Below are 24653 nucleotides of genomic sequence, written 5' to 3' on the forward strand. Positions count from 1 at the left end.
GGCATTCATTCACACTCACACTGTCTGGTTGTCATGTCAAGTTTGGTCAGGTTCACCCCAGAGTCAGTCATCCACAGTGCCTTGTCAAGTGACACTGTCGGTCAGGGTCAAAGGTCAGTTGGTCTCCGTCTTTTTTGGCCATGTGTCGTGCTCTGCAGAGACTTTGACATTTCAGCATAGGCCAGTATCCTTTGTCTACAAAAATATGTCACGATTTCAACTATAATTTTCAAGATGATTCTCACTTGTCATTGGGACTTCTGCCTCCCACCTTTCCTGAAACTTGGTACAAAACTCACTTCCTTCGAGTACCACTACTACTGCAATCCAATTACACCTAATTAGTATTAAAATGTCTAATGATCTATTTCAGAAACTTGTGTACATAACTATTATCTTGAGTCAAAACATTACTAGGATCTGTGTCGCTCTGCATTTCATAGCTCATTATAATTCTGGTCTACTTAAAAAACAATGATAAACTCTTTAGCAGTGTGTGGAACCTTGGGTGTCCGAACATGCAACAATTACTCCCTCCTTTATCAAGGATCTAAAACCAAAGTCCTATGGTAATAACTATGCCACAATGGTGAAATCAACACTTTAGATTGGAATTTAATATGTGGCTTGGCACTAGCCATTAATACAAACAAAGATTTGTCCTATAGAGTGGTTCCTAAAACTATCCTTATAATGGTGATCAATATTGTAACCAATGAGATCGCTACTTCATTCACACGTGAATAAAAATGTCTTAAAGAATGATTTGTTAACATGATGAAAATATTGAAGAATATGGTTCTACTCTGTCAGTGTGTTTTAGGATGATTATCATTTTACTTTAATATTTTCCTCTTTACTGCTATTTTTAATTTACCAAATGATTAATAAATCTTTCTGTCTTTACGTATTTATGAAGTTAATTCAAGTTATTTAAATGTGCGTTTCGTGAATAAGTGTGTTTATGTGTAACTCACTCATTCCCGTTCTCCTTTCCTCCTCCCCTGATTTTCTCAAGCCGTGACCCCGGCCTCCTCACTTCTAATCGACCATGCCAACTCCTCTGATTCTGTCTTCTCTTCAGTCCATCAGCTGTTGAATCCATCCGCTGTAACTTTTGTAGGCCGCCATTGGCCCAGTTACATCTGCAGCCCCATCATGCCACTGTTGTTGCACTCCTCCTTTACAGTCTCTCTGCTGTTTTTATGGAGGGCGGATTCTGCTCTCATGTCTATTGTGCCAAATCTCGCGGCGCAGTTTGGAACTTCATGTCCTGTTTGAGGGACCGATGAGAGTTTGCCTCTTTGTCAGCATGCTGGTTTGGTTCTGGATGCCACAGGTGGAGATAGTTCTGGCTGCAGTCTTGATGTAGTCTTGTTGTTGTTGTTGGTTCAGCTCTGGTTCTCTGTCTGTACGATGGAGAAGGAGGAGTCTCCTGTTGGGTTAGGTCTTTTTGTCTGCTTGGAGGGTCGGGATCAAAGCCTTTCTAACTCAGAGGGGGAGTCCAGGTCCCGGTACACATTACATATAAGAAGTCTAGCCCACTGATGTTAAATAAATCCAACCCTTTCCACTCTGTGTCTTTCTAATCATACTATCTGTCTTAGTTGTTAAATGCCATCTAAACAACATAATTAATGTCTACTTATGATATTACAAAAACTCACTCCAAAAATTGTGTCATCCATTGTTACATATTTACCCAACACAACTCTGAAATACTTACATGTTTCCAGCATCACATATTCCACACACTATGAAAGAACATTCTCCATATCTTCTCTTATTTTAAATCCCACTGTTACTTCGAACAATAGTAAACCTGCAGGGCACACCAATCGGATCACAGTAATGAAATTTGAATCAAGTGTAGGCCTATGTCTTCTTTCTGAACATTTATTTATATTGTCTACATTTGCAAACAGTTCGAGTGTAAAATGTGTTTTGCACAATGTATTTACACTCTACAGATTCTTGAGTTTACTCATCTCCTGGTGCTGTCGTTGTAAAAAATGTTCAATCCCTTATTGTTTTGTACCAGTTTTAGCTCGCAGAAGTTTCAAGGGTGTGATACCCCCTTTCAGCCACTAGATGGCAGCAGCAGAAGTTTCAAGGGTGTGATACCCCCTTTCAGCCACTAGATGGCAGCATTAGAAGTTTCCAGACAAAGGGAAACGCTCTCCCTTGGTTTAATATATAACAGACCTCTGGCTTTAAGCTTTTAGCATTGGTCTGTTATTTAAACCCCAGTTTTAAACGGCGACTCGATCTGATATATCGAGTTTCCAGGTTTTGTCGTGCAGGAATCAAACCTCGCATTCAAACAAACTGCACCATCTCCACGCCACTCAGGAATAATCTACCTGCAGATCCACGCCAAACTGCTCTATTTTACGTCACGCAGGACTTTCGTCTACCTGTCGATCAACGTTTACGTTTTGTATATAACTTTCCTAACATAGTAAAATATGCATTGTATATTCCATTTAAACTATAAAAACACTGTGAAACGCCTACAGACAATCCTAAAGTTTTAGCGTATCCAATTACAGACAGGCGACTTTCATCGTCTGCTTACCTTATTTGCAAAGTTGCAGAGTCCTGCTGATTGTCTGAGATGTTTGAAAGCGTCTGAATTCTTCCCCAGCTTCGTTATATCTAGACGTCAGGGTCACCATTTTGTTGGGGATTTGGAGGGATAACTGGTCCGCTTTTCAAATCTCCGCGCGTTCCTATGAAGCTGGTTATAATACAGGAAGGAATCCATATCTACAAAGTAACCTTTAACAATAATCTACTTTAATGGCAATATGACAATGCAATACAATCATTACAATACAACATGATATATTACAGTTATATTGTAATGCTTAAGGAGTAATGCCGGCTTACTCCTGCCCTGGTTCGCATACTGCAGAGCTACTTTCACCCGAGGGCAGCATGTGAAGAAGAGGCCGAACGCCAGGGATCCACCGGATATATACCAGAGTAAGAAGGAGGGGTTTGGTGTTAGGTCAGCTGGTCATCTTTTCAGGTCATCTCATTGGGAGACGCAACGCTGGCCAGCAGGAAACCAAACAGGCTCACTTTACAACAAAAGGTCTCAAGGCCTGCATACCTACACCTCCCCCACAGAGCAATAAAACCCTGTTTACTCCAACCAGCCCAGAATGTTTATAGCCATTTGTAGTCCTTACATTTATGAAAGGATAAAACAGCGAAATCAATATAAAACACAAACACAGGTATTGTTTGAACAGTATTCACTTAACTGCTACTGTTGATAACCACCAGAGAAACCCAAGGGACCTCTCTTAATATCACAAACACGGTAGCTAGATCTAAGTTGAATGCAAATCAGGACATGCTCTCACCTTCCCCCATCTTCCTTTGTCCTCAAAAACACATGTCAACAGGCCCCATATCCAGCTCACAGTTTTACCCAAATTATTCTCATTTTAAGCTTATCCATAGTTTGCTAACATGAATAAATACAAATATAACTCTACAATACTCCCCCTTGTGCCCAAAGGGAGACACAACTTGTCTTCAGATGTATGCTTGAGTGCAGCAAAATGTAGCTCAGTGACTATTTTGTCAACTAAACATCATAAAACAATACATATTTTAGTAAACGGGACATTATAATCTCCGCACATTAACTCTATATTTGCCTCTGCCATGGTGCCAAAATGAAATAAAATAAACAATAGGGGTTCTATTTCGTATATGGCTTCGCCCTCTAAGGCTATCGCTATTGGGTTATCCCTCTGCGCCCCCGCGCAGCACTGAAAAACTTGTAGTCCACGCCCACCCGCCAAGTGGGCCCCACCCTCGGGCCTCCTTCCGGTATAAATATAGGGTGCCCGGCAATCTGCTCCCTCTTTTCTTCAGCAACCAGCAGTACTGAAGCACAAGAAGATCGAATCATGAGCAATGATAGTGTCCGCGTGTGTCCCTCGTGCAAAACGGGATACATCATGAGTTATGATTTGCACCCAATATGTGAATCCTGCCTGGGGCCAGAGCACGCGGACGCGGCTCTCAGCCAGCAGGTCGCATGTTCACATTGTGTTCGTCTCCCATCATCCGACAGGAAGCGAAGGGCGGACGCTCTAGCTGCTGCGGCTGAGGAGGACGACTGGGCCGTCCAGAAGGACGACAGCCTGTCTCTGGAGACGAGTGCGGGGCAGGAGTCGGACGACTCCTACCCCGTCTCCCTCCATGGCTCGCCATACGGCTCTCCCCTCCCCCCTCTTCCCCGGACGGGGGAGACGGGGTCGGAGCGAGGTACGGGTGTGGCGGCCGAGCGCGGTCCCCTTCTCCGTGGCCACGGCGCTACCGGCGTTGGGTGGCATTATGCTGGAGCTGCCGGAAATCATCGGCAAAGCAGCAGCATGCAGAGGTCTCCCCGTTCCCCTAGGACGGGAGAGGGTGGCTCTGGACGACATGGTCGGGACCCTGAGGGCTCCGGTGGCCACCTTTGTTCCCTTCACTAAGGTGGAGGGATTCACAGAGGAGGGTTTTCCAACCACGCCCGCTCTGGAGCCGAGCTTGACGGCGTTCTGTGGGGTTAGGCAGGCCAACTTGATCGCCGGACGGCGCCCTATGTTGGCCTCCCCCAGGGACCAGTATGTCGCCCGCCAGGCTGACCGGGCGCACCAATGTGCGTTTCAGGCGTCTGCGGCGGCAAACAACATCGCGTTGCTGGCCAACTCGGTGGTTACGCTGGTGGAGCGAGGCGGCAGCGGAGCAGGCGGATGATATCCGCCAGCACGTCGGCTGGCTCCAGCACGTCGGCTGGCTCCAGCCGGCGGTGAAGCATCAGCGGCACCAGCGGCAGCAGCAGCGGCCAACCCGGCCACAGCGGCAGGCAGAGAGACACTCGCAGCAACCGCAGCCGAGGCGTCAGACTCGTCCGTCAGCGGCGGCAGGGGCACCGTCCCGCGCCTCCGCCCCCCCACCAGGAGAGGGGGGGTAAAAAGGGAGTGAGGTACTCCCGTTCGGCGTCTGCTCCATGAGAGCCGCCGAGGAAACAGAGCGGCCTTGACGGTTTGGGAGGGAGTGTGAGGAAAATAAAAGAAGCTTATTTCCCAACATGTTGGCTGAGTCATCAGTTTCAAATGTGTTTCACATATCCCCCACTCTGGGTGAACCAGCTGCCTATGACCTATCGGTTAATAGCCAGCAGGGTTCGTTACAAAAGCCTGCGCATTTTAATCTATCGATTAATAAGCTGCGGAGCACAGTAACTACACCAGCTGCCTCCAATCTGTTGATTGGTAGGCAGCAGGGTTCGCTGCAGAGGTCTGGTGGTTATGACTTTTCGGTTATTAAACCACAGACCTCGCGACATTCCTCTGTCCGAGATACGCCACCTACACACGGTCACAATAAGCCCATGAGCGCCGTGGTAACGCCTCATGTGGATATCACTGCACACACCTCCACCCATCCTCTGAGCGTGTACGCGCCTCATGATGAGAGGCGGAGTGAAATGCAACGTGTGGAGGCCTCCTCACAGCCTTTTCGCTCTAGGCCCACCTTGGGTTGCCTCACGGGCAGCGGCGGCGAGGGCTCTGGCGTGGCTCGTCGTCATGACGACCACAACACATCTCGAGCATGTGCGCCCGCTCTCAGAGTGTTTCTCGGCGTGGCAGCGCGTGTGTCTGATGGACAGATGGATGAGCAGGCTGATCAGCAGAGGGTACACCCTGCAGTTCGCCTCTCCCCCCCCCCCACAGTTCAATGGGATACAGGAAACACTCCTGTCCTCCCAGAAGCTATGTCTTGCGCTCCAATCCGAGCTGCTGGAACTCCTGTTGAAAGAGGATATTTCCAGGGTTCCTCAAAGGGAGAAAAATCAGGGGTTTTCACTCATTTTCTAATCCCGAAAAAGACTGAGGAAATGAGACATCCTCGATCTGTCAGTATTCCACATGCTGACGATCAAACAGGTGCTGGAATGTGTTCACCAGGACGACTGGTTCACTTCCACCTGAAGGATGCATACTTCCACGTACCCATCATCCCGAAACACAGGAAATTCCTGCGGTCTCTCATTTCAGGGAATATCAGACCAGACAATCGTCTGCCGTTTGGATATTTCCTGGCTCCTCCCATTTTTGTGTGGAGAAGGCTGGAGCCTACACAGAGGAGGGATGAGAGGGTGGTTTCCTCTGGACGACCTGCTAGTTGCTGGCTCGCTCCAGGGAGGAAGTCACTTTACAGACGGTACATCTCGTATCGCATCTGTCAAAGCCTGGGTTTCATAATAAATTGGAAGAAGAGCTATTCTCTTCCCTCTCAGACAAACGGTTATCTGGAGTCCAATTAAAAACTCAGCCAGCAGCAGAGCGCGCTCTCGCGGCAGCGAGTGGAGAAACTGACAGCTCTCCTCCGGCGTGTCACAACCCACAGCACTCTCCGTGACGCAGCTGCTCGGCATTGGCGTCAGCTGGTCATGGGGGGGATTCCCCTGGGTCTCTTCCAACTGGGGGACACTCCAGAGGTGCTTCATTCACTGCAGAAGCCTGCTGTTTTAACCTATTGGTTTATAAACTGCAGAGCTCGAGGCATTCCTCTGTCCCAGATATGCCTCCTACACACGGTCATAATAAATCCACGAGCACCGTTATAATGCCTCGTGTGGACAGCATACACACACCTCTCATCCTCCGGGCGTGTACGCGCCTCATGATGATAGACGGAGTGGAATGCAGCGTGTGGAAACTCCCTCGCAGCCCTTTTGCTTCACGGGCAGCGGCGGCGATGGCGTGGCACGTCACCACACTGTTAAAAAGGATATTGGTTTTTAGTCAGATGGGCAAATGTTATCATGCTGAGTGAACCCACTGCCCATTACAACTCATTAAGACGAGTTACAAAAACTTCAACTTGCAAAATATTTGTAAACTCAGAATAATCCGTTGCATTAAATTGATAACATGAGTCAGCCTCGGCATCGTATGTAACACGCATGCGCCTGCAATATGACGTCACACGAAGTGTCCCAAAACTGAAATGAATTTGAAATCCGAGTTGGCTGCCATCTTTCTTCCTCGCTCAGAGCCCGGACTGGAGTTATCAAGTAAGTACATTCAAATGTAATCTAGTTCATCAGCAGACACTACGAATTAACCCTCTAACGTTAGTCTTTGTCTCAGACTGACTGTTGCCACACTTTTTGATGCATATTTCATATTTAACGTTAGTTAGTTTTAGGAAAAACGTTAGCATGTTAGCGAGCTAGCTAGCTAGCAGTGGGTTGGAAATTAAGAGCTGCCCGAGTGAAATAGCGAGTATAGTGTATAGCGAAGGAGGGTTGAGCCTAAAACTCGGCTGAAATGAGTATCCGGTACGGATAATGTACTTTTCACGAGTAAAAGTATTTTTTACGAGTAAAAAGTCGAAAGCGCAAGCACACACACGTGCAGTGATGCCAAATTAGCACTTTTGTTTCTAGCCCGATTGCCCCCGGACACGCGGGCTGACGCAGCATCTTGTAACAAACACCGTTCCAGGGCTTGTTAACATTTAACTACCCACTTAACGGGGAAAAACTCGACTATAATAACCATTTTTACCGCACTCATACCGCAAATCACCCAAATGGAGTGGCCTGGACCAGGGCCGTATCCAGGATTTCCTAAATACCGAGGTCCAAACATGTTTGGGGGGTTCGGGGGATACCCCCCAAGATTTTTGGAATTTTCATGATCTAGTTGGGTGCTTTTTAAGTCCTGTGGGGGGTCACACATTGGATAATATATTGATTTCAAACCATGTCAGTGGGCTGACACATCAATTATTTTTGGAAGTGTGATGCATGAGAATCAGTTGATTGTTACTATTAATGATCTGGACATGCAGAAGAGGCTAAAATGATCACAAAACATTGTCAACATTCATTTTCCATGTCTCTCTCCTTTCCATAACCTGCACCCTCTCTCATCGTCTTTAGTCTCTCTGTCTTCTTCCTGTTCATTACTCTCTCTGTCCTCTTCTCTCTCTCTTTGTTCAATCTCTCCCTCGTTGCTCACTTTTTGCTCCTCCTCACTTGTCGCTCCTGCCAGTGAATTAAAAACAATTCAGCCATTTAGTTCATTTCACTTGTTTGTTTGAACTTTTTGTTTTATTTAAATCTGTTTTGTTTGATTCTCCAAAGAGAACAAAGATGTAAGCAAATTGTGTTTTATAAAATGGTATGTTATGACATAACTGCACCTTTTTTTTTTTTTTACAATTATGCCTATTGTCTATATTGTAAATGAAGACTATTGTTATAAATAGATGGGCTTATTAAGCCTACATTATTTTGTGAGACTGTCCCTGCAGTTGCTCCCTGACTTCCATCTCTTTCTCTCTCTCTGCCTGTCCTGTCTCTTCCTTACCAAAGCTGAGCTTCGACTGACGTAGTCTTTTCATTATATCTGAGTCAGTGTAAAAAGAAAACAATACAATTTTATATCTCCAATGTTTTACTCAAATTGAAATGAAAAAAGCATTACAACGTTTGTTAAAAGGTAATCCTTCTGACATTGGATGAATGTAATTAACTTTAGCTCTCTAGCTAGTTTATTCACACAAATTAAAGTATAGCCTATAGCTGCAATATAAGTTAGTGTGCATGTTGTCGGACGTCCACTGACTAACGTAGAGCGTTCACACAGGATCTGCTGGTCATATGATGTCCTCTGAGGAACAGAAATACAAGCAGCCCGCTGGACTCAGATCTCTAGATACCTCATCACTCCTCCGCTGATCCTGTTCAAGTCCGAGCTGCGGTGGTTTGTTGATACATGTCGTCTTCTTCTGTTTGCTTTAATCGAGGCTACGTAGTTATGCAGCGCCCCCATCGTCAGTAAATGGAAGTACTACAAAGAATCCCGTTTAGTGCAATTATTTCACAAGTTTTGTTACACAGCTCGAAAAATATTACCGAGGTCCGGACCTCGGTGACCTCAATGGTGGATACGGCCATGGCCTGGACCTGGACCTGGACCTACTTTTTCTAAACCTCTTTAAAAAGGTCAAATTTCACTTGTTTTGCATCAATCTTGATACAGGGTAGTTATTATATGTTATAGTTTGGATTCCTAAAGGTTTTTGTCTACTATCCCATTATTTAAGGGTGGTTTTCACTATAAGTAATGGTTTTTAAGGCGAGACACCCCAGGTGAATAGGGTAATTTTTTTAACTTAAAGGTATCAGCTAGAAATTTCTCCAGTTAATTACTTACAATAAGGCAATTGTCTTTTGTATTACAAGTTTTCTGAAATAGCATGTTTAAATATGCAAATTATCCATTATCTCATTAAATATGCACATATTTTAACACATTTCAGGAATCGAAATCTGAACTTTGGATATAGCCAGATTCAAAATTCTTGTTTCATTTTGTAGTCATATTAGTATCTAAGGCTTTTACAGAAGGGATATTGGATATCTCTTTTTATCATTCCATAAATCAGAAAATACTGTCAACACCCCTAAAATATCAATTTTCGCCATGTTTTTAGGTATACAATGTTGTATAATTCAGGCTATGAATTATATATGAACAAACCCTTCTGTAAAAGCCTTCATAATATTGATAGGAATATAACTGGAAGGTTTGGTGTCTCTACGTGCTACTGAAGTTGAAATTTCGAACTCAGAGTAGGAGAAAAAACTCATTTTGAGAAAACGACCTTTAAAGATTGCAGTGAGGCGCTAGCTAAACCCTCCTGTTCTGTGGATGATAGCTTGCGCATCGACGCACTCCGTGAAGGTATTTCATGTTCAGGGTCATTTTTTTTTTTTATAACCTTGCTTCGTGCAAGTGACAATTGTTGTCGTCTTCTCTGTGAACGTTTTTTTCGCCGTTCTTTTGGCATTTTGAGATTTCAATTTCTAGCTGAAAGCTAACCAGGAAGTGTTTTAGCACACCACGTGACGCATCTGAACGAATCACGTTGTCAGAAATTGACACCAGCCAATGAGATTTAGTTTCTTGGTTTAAGACCCCTTTGTGCTTTCACGATTGGTTGCTGATACAAAGGAAATGACCATATTTGGATCCGATGAGATTGTGCAGGAGAGACGGAGCTTTCCAGCGATACCTCTGTTGACATGGTGCACACAGCGGTCGCGGTACTTTATGTTACGTTAGAATGCTAACTTTTAGTGAATTTAGGAGAAATCTACAGACGCAAATAGACAAACTATAGTAAAATAAACACTTAAATGTGTATTTTGTACGTTTTCCTTCCAAAAGCCTGAAAGAAAACATGTTATGGAATCAAAATAGCACAAAATCTCAAAATTGACCAGTACTTGAAAAACGATGTTTTTGCCTGCCGTGTCTCGCCTTAAGACGGAAACTAATTTGCATTTTTTTTTTACTATGTTCAATCTGAATTTACTTTCAAATAAAAATATCTTTATTGATTCTGACACGATACAGCCAAAAAATAATAATTGTCAAAAATGGAGGTGATGAAAATGCATGTGAATTGAAAAATAGAGGGGTATAACGGATGTGAATTGGAAAAGTGATTAGATTAATCTAAAGCCGATTTGATTAAAACAGTTGTAATGTGATAAACAGAGCAATGTTACATCATTTTCCCCATCTTACATTTCATCATTCTTCATCATTCATAACATAAAATTGTCATTTATCATTTAAGTGTCCTCAAGGGTGGATGTAACACAAATAAAGAATGGAGGTGATGAAAATGCATGTGATGTGAAAAATAGTGATACATTGACAATTGATTTGATAAACTTGATTGTCTACCAGACATTTATCATTTACAGCAATCCATTTTTAACATCTGTTCAATGTATTTATTTCCACTTTGTAATAACAGTGTTTACATGTCTGGATACATTAAAATCTGGATTGAAAAACATTTTAGAGAAGAGTATTTTGACTTATTTTACTGTGTTGTGTGCTGATAACTCAGTAATATAACATGTTTTTCTTTCTTTTTTCTGTACAGGATAACTTCAGTGGAGGCTGTACAGTTTGGAGCAATTCCCCTTCAATGAGGTGGTCCTGCAAGTGTTGTCATTACTCCTCACTGAGCCAACGCACACTAATTGTCCATTACAAACTGAAGCACTGTCATCAGGCAAGGAACTGTCCTCTTCCCTACATGTGTTTATGCAGACTGTGTGTGCTCCTTCAGGACCGAATCATCTCTGAAAAAAACATTTAACTAGAGACCATAGTCAAGCACGTTCAACGCAGGTGACCTCAAGGTTAAATTGTGAACTGTGCAATTTCTCAGAGACTTGTAGTGATACACAGTATTTTGCACATCTAAAAATACACATACACAATAAGGAAACTGAAATGTCCCTTCAAAGACTGTAGTTTTCAGTCCAGCGTATACAGTACTTTTCGTGCACATAAGAGCAAGAAACATCACCTCTGTACTGTTGATGATTTCCGTACAAACTTGTATCAAACTTGCACTCAAGTCACTTCAAACTCTGAAAGTACAGGATTTGATGAGACAAATTCGGACCATCTAGATTTAACAACAGATGATTACATAGAGGATCAAGACCTGCATGATTTGTTACAACAGAAAGTTGCATATTTCTTACTGCCTATGCAAACGATTTTGCATGTGTCTAAGACAACAACTCAGGAAATGATAAACGAGCTATGTAGTATTAGCTCAGTTGTGGAAGAGTGCACACCAAAAATAATTGGAAGTGTACTGATCAACCACAATTGTGCAGTCACCACTGCTATAACAGAGATAGTTAAAAAAGCAAACCCCCTAAGTTTCCTGTCAAAGGGCGGACCTTTTGGCTCTGAATACAAAAGAGAAACTTTTTACAAGAATAATTTAAAGTGATTGAGCCGATTGAATATGTTTTAGATGCATCTTCCAGACGTACATTTGTTTATATTCCAATTCTGAAAGTCTTGACAGAGCTGTTAAATCGTAATAATGTTCTTCTATTTCATGTATTGCATGTTCAACATTTGTATATGGTTTGAAATATATATGCTTGTGCAATACCAAATATTACATCTGGGCAGCTTGTGAAATGTGAAAACGTAGGTCACTTTTAACTTGGACTAAAATGATGTAATGTCACTTCTTCATATAGATCGTCAAGGAATTCACCAGGCTGATGTCGATGGAACTCAATTCGCTCTATGAGGGTCTGGACAGCCACCTGCAGAAATTCCTTCAGTTGTTCAGGTCAAAACGCTTTGAGGGGATCAAAGAAATTACATCCTTAATGGAGAGCCTCAACAAGGATGTAAGTACAGTTCTTTACTTTAAAGTACTTTGAGGCAATAGAGCTGCCTTTCCACATTCATTCATGTGTTCTCGTGTAAACTCAATGTAATTGTTACGACGGGACACAGGGGAAGGACCCAAAAGCAGGCGCCTGATGCAGTTCAATGATTTAATAAACAACATGGTGGTACAAAGGCTTAAGGGATAGTGAGGCAGGCAAGGGTAAGAGAAGGCAGGCTACACACAGACACGGAATATGAAGGAATCTATTAAGTTAGCTGTGAGGCGGTTATATAATTCTGATAGCAACGAGCAATATTAATTTATCATGTGTTTTGGCAGGCATCAAACCAAAGGAAGAGGGTAGCAGTGTTGCAGGGCCTACCATGGTACATGAGGGAGAATCCTTCAACTATCATGAAGATGTGTGAGGTAAGTGCTGAAATGTCGTTCAAGATGATACAAAAACGAGTTCACAATGAACAGGGTTACACTAGTCGTTTCAGGCGTCGTCTGTGTATGCACATATGGCAAAGCATCTCTAAAACACTTTCGTTGTTGTTTCTTTTTGCATGAAGCCAACGGATCCTGAAGAGGACGTCATCAAGGGAATGGTAATTGGAGTCCTTTCAGTCGTTGAAGATGTGAAGGAACCTCTTCCAGCTTCCTACAACGATGTCACCCTCGTGATCGAGGAAAGGATAGTCATACGTCACCTTGGTGATGTACCCAATGCTTTTGTGAACCTGATGGGATTGCAGTACATGCTGAACCTTGACTATCCAAAAGACTTGAAATACACCTTTGAGGTGATTCAGCGCCTGTTCATGGGAATTGGGTTGGACTCGTGCACTCCCAGGGTCCACTCTCTAAAGAATATATTGCTCAGTTAGAGAAACGGCCTAGTAAGATGTCTCTGCATCTGTTCCAAAGGATGCATTTTCATTTTTTGTCATTTGTCCACTGTTCTAAGAGGAAAATAAATGTATAGCCCCTCTGTGGGTCACACCAGTTTATTTTCATTTTCTATTGCTCTATTTTGAGGAAGTGTCTGAGAGACTTAGTGTGTATTTTATGTTGTACAGCAATCATGAACAGAGTGGATATTTCAGTACTGTTTTAATGTTTTAATTTTCTGACTGACAGTTAAGTTAAGAGAGATACAATTTTCTATGCATTTTACTGCAGCAACCCTGAACACTTACTCCTCAGAATGGACTCTGTTTAACAAGTCACTCAATTACAGTTGTATCTGTGGGACAGTGTCATTTCAGTTTTTGAGCAGCCCAGAGCAAAAACAATGGTGTGTTAGAGGGTGTTTTTTGTTTGGTCTGCATGTCCCAAGGAATGATATGTTGACATCCATTGACACACTTATTTGAATTAAAAAGCAACACTGAACAGTTAATGAGTGTGTGGGTTGGAGTTCTTCATTTCTTCAGTTATTGATATTGTAATAACAGTCCTGATTGAAATGTCTTTTCAGCTATTTTTTCATGTGTTAATATAGTTTAGACTAAGCTAGTTCTCATGTTGATGTATAGTATAACTTTGTAGCTATTAGTTTGCTTGTCCTGGTAAGTTAACTTGGTACTAGAAGTTGAACAAACACAGTTGTACATGTTGAGCCAACTTGATTAACACATTTTTAAGAACTCAATCAAATAAGATTAACCAACATCTTCTTAAGTTATCTTAACTAATATTTTCTAGTCCAAATAACTTGACACATGAAGTTGAGTCAACAGACTACAAGTTGTATCAACTAATTTATTGAAGTGTAATAGACTTGACAATAAATGTTGAATCAACTTGACACAACTTAACTCAGTCAAAGCAACAAGATGACTTGACTTAGTCAAGTTGAGTCAACAAATCATTTTTAACAGTGCATGACGACCATTACGGCACATCACAGAGAAGCCTCTCCCCCCAGCAGTTCCATGGGATACAAGAAACATTCCCATTATCCCAGGAACAGTGTCTTGCGCGGTTTACTCCCACTATTTTTCTAAATCTCGGAAAAGAACCCGTTGCTGTACAATCAAACATGTGTTGATTTGCACAGACAACAGGCCACGGCTATGGAAGCAGCCTACCTCAATCGCCAGGGAGGAGTACGATCTGCGCAGCTTCTGAACGCAGCCAGGCGGCTGCTGTTCTGGGCGCGCACACACGTTGCTCTCCATCAGAGCAATGTGTATTCCCGGCGAATTTAACCGAGGGGCTCGCAGAATGCAGCAGCCGTTGTATGCGAGGAGTATGGAGACTCAGACCGGTGTCACGCACACTGGCGCCTGAGTGGGATTTGGCTTTGGTGTTACGCGCACTAAAGCAAAGCCCCATTTGAACCTGATCAGGTTCCCCTTAACTGTATTCAGCCAAAGCAGTACTGCTTTTGGCTCTATCAGAGAAAAGGGTGAGTGATTTGTCTGCTCTCCCTGTGGCTCCGTCATGTCTCCGGATCCAAGGAGATGCAGTTCAGCTGTTTTACGCCCTAACCCGGCTTCATGCCTAAGGTCATCACAACTCTTTTAGGTCAAGAGTGATCACCTGGCTGGCTTCTTCCCCCCTCCTTACAGGTCGGAGGAAGAAGCCACATCTCATCTTCTCTGTCCGGTGCGCGCTCTGTCCTGCTATGTGGCGCGCACGGCGGCATTGCGCCGTTCTCAGCGCCTGTTTGTGCATTACAGAGAGCGCTCGATCGGGCAACCTCTGTCTACACAACGGCTGTCACACTGGCTGTGTGAGGCTGTGTCACAGGCATATGTTTCCTCTGGGGGGAGCCCCCGGAGAATATCAAAGCACACTCCACCAGAGGAATTTCCTCCTCCACGCAACGCCGTGGAGGAATGTCAGTGGAAGATATTTGCACGGCTGCATCTTGGTCTTCCCCCTGTTCATTTATTCAATTTTATTTGAGGGATGTCTCCCTTTCCTCTCTGACGCACCCTGTACTGGGTGTCCTGTCAGAGTGAGTGACGTCAGGGATCCAGCTGTGCGCCTCTCTCCTGCCTCGCGGCACACAGAGAGCGGCCCTTTTTTCCCCTCGTAGGAGAGGGATGTTCCCCTATACTCTGACACACTTCGTACGGAGTGCCGGTCAGAGTGAGTGACGTCAGGGATCCAGCTGAGCGCTCTCCTACCTGGCTGACACGGAGAGAGCGGCTGTTCCCCCTCTATGATCGCAGGACAAGGTGGGACCTTCGTCTCTACTTTCTCACAGCGGTCGGTATGTATTGTTCCCAGCCTTCATCCCGTCGGGAAGATAGGCATGTTTTGCTATGTTCCAGGGACGGTGATGCGCCATTACGCATGGCACAACAGGCAGGGGGGTGTTATTAAGCAGGTATGTCTGTGCTTCTAGTGCCGGGCGGACCCAGTGGGGCGCAGACTACATCATGCTTCGCCCTTAACCCAATAGCGATAGCCTTAGAGGGCGAAGCCATATACGAAATATAACTGAGGTTACCTACTGTAACCCAGCTTCTATGAGTAAATGGCGCAGCCCTCTAAGCGCTGGGCCCCACTGGCTCTACGAATAGCTGAAGAAAAGTTATATTGTATGGAGCAGATTGCCGGGCACCCTTCCTATTTATACCGGAAGGAGGCCCGATGGTGGGGCCCACCTGGCGGGTGGGCGTGGACTAGTGTTTCAGTGCTGCGCGGGGGCGCAGAGGGATAACCCAATAGCGATAGCCTTAGAGGGCTGCGCCATTTACTCATAGAAGCTGGGTTACAGTAGGTAACCTCAGTTGCTTCTCTGAACTTCTATGTAGGCTATACTGCATCCCTCCATATCAAATAAACCATAAACAAATACAGAAAGTCGTGTTCACTGCAGCGATCTATTTCACACACAAAACTATGAAAACTTGGTGATATACAGTGGCAATTTCTCCTGGAGACCAAGGGAAGACAGGCTTCTCCTGTTTTTTCAGCCTTTGTTATCATTTTGATGATTAAAAATATATTCTTGTCTGTGGTTGTTTTTGCGTTCAGGGCATAGAAGGGGTGTAACATTATTTGAATACCAAAACTATATTGAAATAGAGTCTAGCTCGAACAGCAACTAAGTAGCTGTAACATTACTGGGTTATTTGGTGATAACTACCAAAGTAAAGTAACTTCAGACGCAGACGTCACGGAGCTTCTCAGACGAGAGGGGTGGCGACGAGAGTGTCATGTTACTTCTCTCGCGGCATAGGCCCTGTCTCAAGTCGACTATGGGCCCTTCTCACTTCTCTTATTTTTCATTTCCTCGCTCCTCGGTCTCGGTCTCACCGGAAGTTGATTTGTCTGCGCCATCTTGAGTAGCGTCCCAATGGCCTTATTTTAGGAGCGAGGAGCGATAATGGAGGAGCGATAACCGAGGAACCATCAGACCATCCTCTCATGAAATCCTCAGACACTCGCCCAGCCCCTTACTGTGTATCGCTCACTGATTGGACGATGCAGCGCATGCACTGATCTGATGCTTCTTGACATGAGAGCAGAGTGAAGAAAATACATGAACCTCACGGGAGTCACTCCTCAGTTTATACCGTGTTTTGTTTCAATTCATGTATCATTTAGTTACAAATATGTGATATATCTGAACAACAAAGTGGTCAAAAATCATTTTATTCATTTTTTGGAAACATTTTCATAATCGCTTTTTTCGTTTTACATTTTCATTTATTGTCATTTCCATTCAATCAGTCATTAAGTGCTATTTAAAATGTGAATTTGCTACATATCCACACAAACACACAAAGTGTGCAATCCAATGAATGTTAATCTAACTGGGTTTTGATAGATAACATAGGCCTATATCTTTTTCTTCTCTAAATTATTTTATTTCTATTGTGCACTCTAATCAATGTTCGTTTATACATTTTAAGAATGGCGTTTATCTTTTTTGAGAATTAGTTCTTATTTTATTTTATTTATTTGGGTCTACAACAGATGATACAAATGTTTGTGTCAGTAAATGTGTACTAACAGAGGCGGGGGTGTTTGTGAAAATAACGGGAACAGAGCTGCTGTCAGACGATCAGCTGTGCGGCGTCATCACAAACGGACGTCGCTTCACGTGACGCTCCGGAGGAAAGGACGTCCCATTGCTCTTAAAACTAATTTCCCTGCTTCTCGTGGTTTCCTTGCGTCCCTCCATGCTTCCCTGGTGGGAGGGACTAGACGCAGGGAAACGACGCAAGTGAGTAACGCAAGGAATCCATTTAACCGAAGTGAGAAGGACCCTATTTTAATTTCCTCGCTCCTCGGTCCTCGGTCTCACCGGAAGTTGATTTGTCTGCGCCATCTTGAGTACCGTCCCATGGCTCTTATTTCTGCCGGAGGATTGAGGAGCGGGGAGCGATAATGGAGGAGCGATAATCGAGGAACCACCAGTCCATCCTCCGATGAAATCCTCAGATACTCGCCCCGCCCCCTTACTGTGTATCGCTCACTGATTGGACGATGCAGTGCATGCACTGATCTCATGCTTGTTGACATGAGAGCAGTACCCCAGCGGAGTGAAGAAAATAAATGAAACTCACGAGTCACTCCTCAGTTTTTGTGTTTTGTTTCAATTCATGTATCATTTAGTTACAAATATGTGATATATCTGAACAGCAAAGTGGTCAAAAATCATTTTATTCATTTGTTGGAAACATTTTCATGATCGCTTTTTTCGTTTTACATTTTCATTTATTGTCATTTCCATTCAGTCAGTCATTAAGTGCTATTCAAATGTTAATGTAACTGTCTTCACTTTCTGTTGTTCATTTGTTTCCACGTTGTATTTTTGGTTCCTACCTTTTATGTGCAACATTATTAGAGGCGGAACTAATCTGCTGTGTTTTGTGTTACACCTGTTTAATCGACGCACTGGATAGTTGCAACGGCAGAGCAACGCAGGACGTTAAATGAAAACTAAGGAAACCAAGGGAAAATGCATATAAAGTTATCAGCCCCTCTAGGTGACTAGCAGCCTACGAGGTACGTTTTCGTGCTGGTTATTTGTGTAATTGTGTGCGGTTGAGCTGCAGGTTTGTGTATGTATGTATGCTATGCGCTAGCTTGTGCTACATGCTATTGTTAGCTTGTGCTACTTGCTGTGTGGGATATGTGCGCCGTTTATTGTTTAATTGGCGGCATTAACAGTGATGACATATGCATATATTACATATTTATTTGTTGTTTACCTTTTATATTGTTCTGTCTTATAACCCAGTTCTCACGGGTTGGAATAGGTCCCACAAGAATAAACCCCGTATTTAATCAAGACCTCAGCCTCGTGTCATTTACTGGAGGGAGCTACAGTGAGAACTCGACTGCTCCGCATGAGTAGACGAGTAAAACGGCGCCAGACGGCAGCGATCCATGGACGGCACGGGACATCTCCGTCACAGCGTGTGCATCTGTAGCAGCCATCTACACAGCAGCACAAGATCCAACTACTTCTGGAAGGTCCAGGTGCTTTAGTGTAAATTTAGGTGCAACAAAGAGACTTTAAAGTGCCATACAAAGAAAATGGGACATTTGCATTGTGCATATAATCTGTGTTAATGTTATTTACTTACCTTTCTAATGGAAGTTAAATGTTGTTAATATTGATTTGTGTATTAAGGTATCTGCAGTAAGTATTTGCAGACTGTTATGACCGGCTCGTTGGCCACAACAGAAAAACCAGGAGAGACGCTCAAAGTTTCCAACAATCTCCGCACTTTATTCGGAAACACCAAAAAACCGCAGAGAGTGGACGAGGGGAAAGGATCACGGTCAGTTCCTCCGCAGCAGGCTTGGAGAGAGTCAGGGCCGCCCCACCTCCGGCCAGGTGTCCCCGATCACGCTGATTGGCTTCTTCAGCTCCACCCCATCGCAGGACCTGCAACATTCACACACACTCACAGGCCCCAGGCTCTGGGGCCGTCACAGCCCCCCCCATAAAGTCAGGGTCCCCATCGGAACCCTGGCACCCCAAATCAAACACTCTTATGTCACCTACACAAATGAGAAGAAAGACACTGACAAACACTGGAAGGGATCGGCTACCTAAACACCCTAACACAGCATTGAGCTACTAATCCACGACTAGTTCAGCTAACTAGTGTGTTACGTGTTTTATTTTTTTCTTGTTTTTTTTTCGCCATGTCACGGAACCTGGAATGTACTCCACCTTGGTAAAGAGGTTCACCAGCAAAATGCTCCCACTGAGGTACCCAGTATCCCATCCGAACATTCTCCCGAAGCGACCACGCGTGAGCACGACCCTTCACCCCCACACCAGGAAGAACACCCTCCCTCAGACCTTTTAGAGACGCATCAGCACACTGTGCCTCCACCAGCTCACCGTGAGAAACCGACCAGGGAATCTCGAGACACGTCACCTCATGCTGCGGTGAGGCCTCATTGATTTCAGCTAAGCTCATGTTCCCCGCCTGCTCACGTCTCATAGCCCGTGTCAAGGCGCATGCTGTAAACACGTCAGGGTACTCCGTTTCGCTCTTGTCTGGCTTAATACTAACCAGCGGCACTGGCGGCACGATAGCAGGCGGTGCCCCATCAGCCCACACCCGACTACCCGCAATGTCGTTACCCAGGATCATCGTGACCCCTTTTATGGGCAGAGCCGGCCGCACGCCAACCGCTACTTCACCCTGAAACAGATCCGAAAACAGCATCATCTTATGGCTTGCATAACATTCAACCCCATTCCCAGCACCGGAACAAACAACCCCATGTACGTGTCCTCTGAAAACGGCAAAGCAGACGCTAAAATGAACGAATCAAATGATCCAGTGTCTCGTAATATTTTCACCCGCACCTTCTCATCGTTCGCCACCAGAGAAACAAAACCTTCAGTCATGAAAGGCAAATAAGACTGTAGTTCTGGGCTAGACCCCTGTGGTTTCAACTCACCGTCTAAACACCCAGTCACCTGCTCAGCGACAGGTGCCACGAACATTGCTGGCCTGGGACTACCACTAGTCCCTGTAAGAGAATATTTTCATCTGATCTGTTTATAGAGTCTTTTATGGTTCCTTAGAGTCTGTGATACTGCAAACATCTGCTTGTAGTCACTCAAAGACTCCTCTGTAGGTTGAGGTCACAGGTCAAACGCTTCTCCTATGTCCGTGGGGGAGGGTTGACCTGGCGGCATCTCTTTGAGACAAGCGGACCATTGTCTCGCATCGGCTATTGATTATACGCGGGCTTTCTGGAAGCCTGCCTCTCCTCGTGTTGGTTAGATGTTTTGTGTCTTTTGGTTCAGAGAGATCGCTGGTGAAACACGGGACGGTGTGCAACTAAGTGATCTCCCCGGCCGTATGTAATTAATGTACTGTGATCAATAAACTCTCGGTGCTTTTGGCTAACAACGGTTCCAGACTCCTTCATTCTACCTCAACATTGCAACAACAGAAGTTTACCTTCACATTTTGGCGTCTATCGAACAGGATACCGAGATTTCTTCAGAAGGCTGGTAAGTGCTTTTTTTCAAATCTATTTGAACAACTGCCTTACCAGACTCTGTGATTGACGGTATCAAAATTATCTGTGAAACTGCGCGAGTGCAATTTGTTTTGGTCTCTCCACTATGTACATCTGAAGGCTTAATCATAACCTGAGGAATCGGTGTCAAAAGGGGATTTTATCCTGGCCGGTTCTTCCTGTGAATGCTGCTGGGGCAAGTGCCAACAAAAGCAAGCACAGCTCATGTATAAACAATAAGAATATTTGGGGCTAATAAATAACCTCGGAACATCGACTTTTAACGATTTCCGCTGTGTGTGGTTTCTAGAATTAAATTACTGGACAATCACACACTGCAAATATTCGGAGAGACCTTAAGGAAAGCATCAGCAAGGTGGAACCTCTGTTTAAAAAAAAAAAGCAATGTGAGGATTTGTAATTGAAACAAATTGCCGAATTCTGGAGATTTCAACGGGTTTAAATCAGACCAATCCGTTTTCGGGTGTCTGCTCAGGCCTGCAGGAGGGAGGGCGAATTCCCTTCCCCCCTGTGGTGAATGGCACACGAGTAATGTTTAAGAACACAGACTTGTATTTTCTGTTAATCACACCATAAGCTCAAGAACTAAATTGAGCTATTAAATGGGAAGGGTCGTGGCAGAATATTACGTTCACACTGTGTTTAATAAACTAACGGATTATTGAATTGGCTGTTGTTTAAAAAAAACAAAACAAAAAAAAGCACTGAATTAATTAAAACAATCGCTGCTCTCGGTCGGTTGAGCAGTTTTACCACTACATTTGCATAGTGGTTTTGATTGAGAATAAGGTAGTTTATTGCTCATCAACAGATTGAATATGGCTGAGAAGAGCCCATATTAAACAGATATTTCAGTGCTCCCGTTGACGTTTCCGTAATTCTCGGACTAAATTAAACTGGATGATTTTTTGGCCAGGGCACTCATTTTGTTGCGAGTACATGTTTGTTTGTCTAATTGCAGTGTTTGTTTTATTGTACTAACCGTTAAACATGGGTAATACTGCCTCCACAAACGATTCAGTTGGTAAGAGGAAAACCATTTCACGCACAAAGACACTTAAAAAAAACCCGATTGCAGAAAACCACTACACGCATTTGTTTTCTCCAAACATGCCGTCTGGAATTGTCGGAAGAACTTTGGATTGGTCTAAAGTTATGCCGTTTACATCGTTACTTTGCGAACACTCACAACAGATTAATCAGAAAGGATTGATTCGATTTGATTGGCCTCTGACAGGTAGTTTTGATATGGCCGTGTTGTGGCAAGCATTTAAACTGGTGGAAGATAATTCAAATTGTTCATGGGATCAAGGATACATGACAGAATGTGTGAAAGCCTGGATGACTTTGGCAGAAAAGCGGGGTTATGAAGAAAGGAAAAATGCAAAATCTGTTGGCAGCGAGCGAGGCTCCATTGAGCTCAAGGCGCTTATTGATAAAGTTGCTCAATGTGCAAAAAGTTTTCATTTGCTTAGCCTAGAGGCTGCTTTTGATGTGAGATCAGAAAACATGTCCAGATTCAGGGAAAGACACGGTGAGAATGTTCCAGACATTGCAAAATCCATAATTTATGATTGGATTAAAAGACAAGGTAAAACTCCAACCCCATCTCAGCTCATTTGTATTTTGACAGACGCAGGGCTGTTGGACGGAGAGCAGGCTGTATCTCTCTGTACGAAAATAATTCCCGCGACAGAACTCTCAAATCAGGAAACATATTGGTTTTTTGATACACATACCGATAACTTCCTGCTTCTCAAGACCGATACCGATAATAGATAATAATATAATATATATATATATTAAATGTACCTGTAGTTTTTGCACACCTGGTGGTAAAAAAAAGACTAGTAGTGAGCAAATGATATGAGCATTACTACTATGAACAAAACAAAGCCAAGAACAGTTTTGACTCTTCAAAGTGACCATATTTATTTTCCCAAATAAAGTTCTTGCCTTTTTCAAAAGCCTCGTCGATAGGTAAAAGCCCCGGTGCCTTTGCAGCTGGCTTTGGATTCGCCACTAGTTTAGCAGCGCAGGCGTCTTCGTACGCTTTTAACACACCATCGTAGCGATGGCGATGTTTCAGGTGACTAATCAGGTTGGAAGTATTATAGCTTGTTGCCTTTTTCCCTCCTCGTGGAACTTCTGCATTGCATTTGTTAATACAAATAGCAAGCGAACTATCTAACTCTGAAACTTTGAAATAGTCCCATACTACCGACGACATGTTTGTTTACTGTCCTGGCTTCACGGCCGCACACCATTTACGTCACAGCCAGACATGAGTTAGGGAGCGCTGGATTTGTGAAAAACTCCCCTCTTCCTAAACCACTAATACCACAGTACTGGCAAAACGGGAGGAGCCGAGTGAAAAACAAGCGCCCCTCATCCCAATCCACCCACACCGCAGTATTTTTTTCTTTTTTTTTACCCAAAAAATATATTGTATATTATCGGGGCTATTAATACTGTTATCAGATTTATCGGGATGACGTCATAATTCCTAATATCGGACCGATAATTATCCGGCCGATAATTATCGTGCACCACTACTTATTACTTATCGAAACTGCACAATATATCCGATTAAAGCTGTGACCCCACAGATTATTTAAGTATAGTATCTAAGCGATCCGATCTCGCAACAGGGGAAGCAAACACAGACATCACAACACGTACCTTTACGGAGCTTTTACGGGAGATCGTCTCACCGTAGCTGTCAATCTGATCAAAAGCAGTGCTTGAATTGGAATGAAAAAGGTGCCAGTACTCTAAAATCAGCAACTTTTTCAAGTCAATTTTATATATACAGCCCACAAACAAGAATTTGGCTACTATAATGCTGGTGGGTTTGTCTCTTTACTACTGTATATTTTAGAAAGGTTCACTGTACTTAACATTTTTTATGATAGGCAGCGGATATGGCTAAAGCCCAGTAAGGTCAATATTAACTGAAAATATAGCAATCAAAGTCTAGATCTTCTGCTGAAGACACATGAAGCAGAGACCTTTCAGGTGAGAGCCCCTCTGGTGGTGTTCAACATTAATGACAAGGAAACAAAGCTCTGGTCAGAAGCATTTTTTATAAAAAGCTTTAACGAAATTAAGTATTTCTGTACATTTTGAATGCAATCTAACTTTCCAACTCAGAAAACGAAAAACGAAAAAGTGCCAAAAGTCTTCTCACATGGCTGAGCTGCTTTGCAATATACTTCACCACTGAAGAATACAAATATGTATAAAGTAAACTATGATGCAATCTAACTTTCCAACTCAGAAAAATGATAAAGAGCATGAACAAAGAACATGTAAAAACAAATGCAAAATTTGCACAATCTAAAATGAGAAACTGTAACTGCAAGTAACAAAGTCTGAGCCATGGTAAAGAGTTACATTGAACACCAAGCTGATCAGATAACTCCCTGGTTGGTCTGAAGTCCTTCTATCTCCAGGATCTGTACAAATCGGCACATTATGCCAAAAGTCTTCTCACTGGGTGAGCTGCTTTGCAATATACTTCACATTGTTAGAAAAGGCTCCAGAAGGCCTTGGGGACATCAGTATCAGGGGCTGGAGCTGGACAGGCTCTTTCATCAGCACTTCTCCTTCCCTTTGCCAGCCAGGACCTCACATACTGTTCCGGATTGAACTGTCCTAGTGATGGTCCATTACATTTAATGAAAACCAGGCTGGACAGTCGGCTGACAGAGAGAGCATTCCTTTTTGCAGTAAGGATATCGTTCATGCAGCTGAATGCCCGCTCACACTCACTAGTGGAGACAGCGATGGTTCGGACTGCTTTCAGTAGAGGCTCCATGGCAGCAGGTGTACGGGATGCCCTGGTTTCCTTGTATTCGCGAAAGCCCTGAACAGTCTCTCTTCTGTCCACATTCAGCACT

At 43.7% G+C, this 24653-nt stretch overlaps 1 long non-coding RNA gene across 1 annotated transcript; it reads left to right on the top strand.

Moving 5' to 3' along the window:
• Positions 1–18011: 18011 nt before the first annotated feature.
• On the top strand, positions 18012–20615 carry LOC117547426. Its single transcript, XR_004569183.1, has 2 exons — positions 18012–18237; positions 18473–20615. It is a non-coding gene; the product is annotated as an uncharacterized LOC117547426 (long non-coding RNA).
• The last annotated feature ends 4038 nt before the right edge of the window (positions 20616–24653 follow it).

This window comes from Gymnodraco acuticeps, unplaced genomic scaffold (genome assembly GCF_902827175.1).
Source record: "Gymnodraco acuticeps unplaced genomic scaffold, fGymAcu1.1, whole genome shotgun sequence".
NCBI classification, from domain to species: Eukaryota; Metazoa; Chordata; class Actinopteri; order Perciformes; family Bathydraconidae; genus Gymnodraco; species Gymnodraco acuticeps.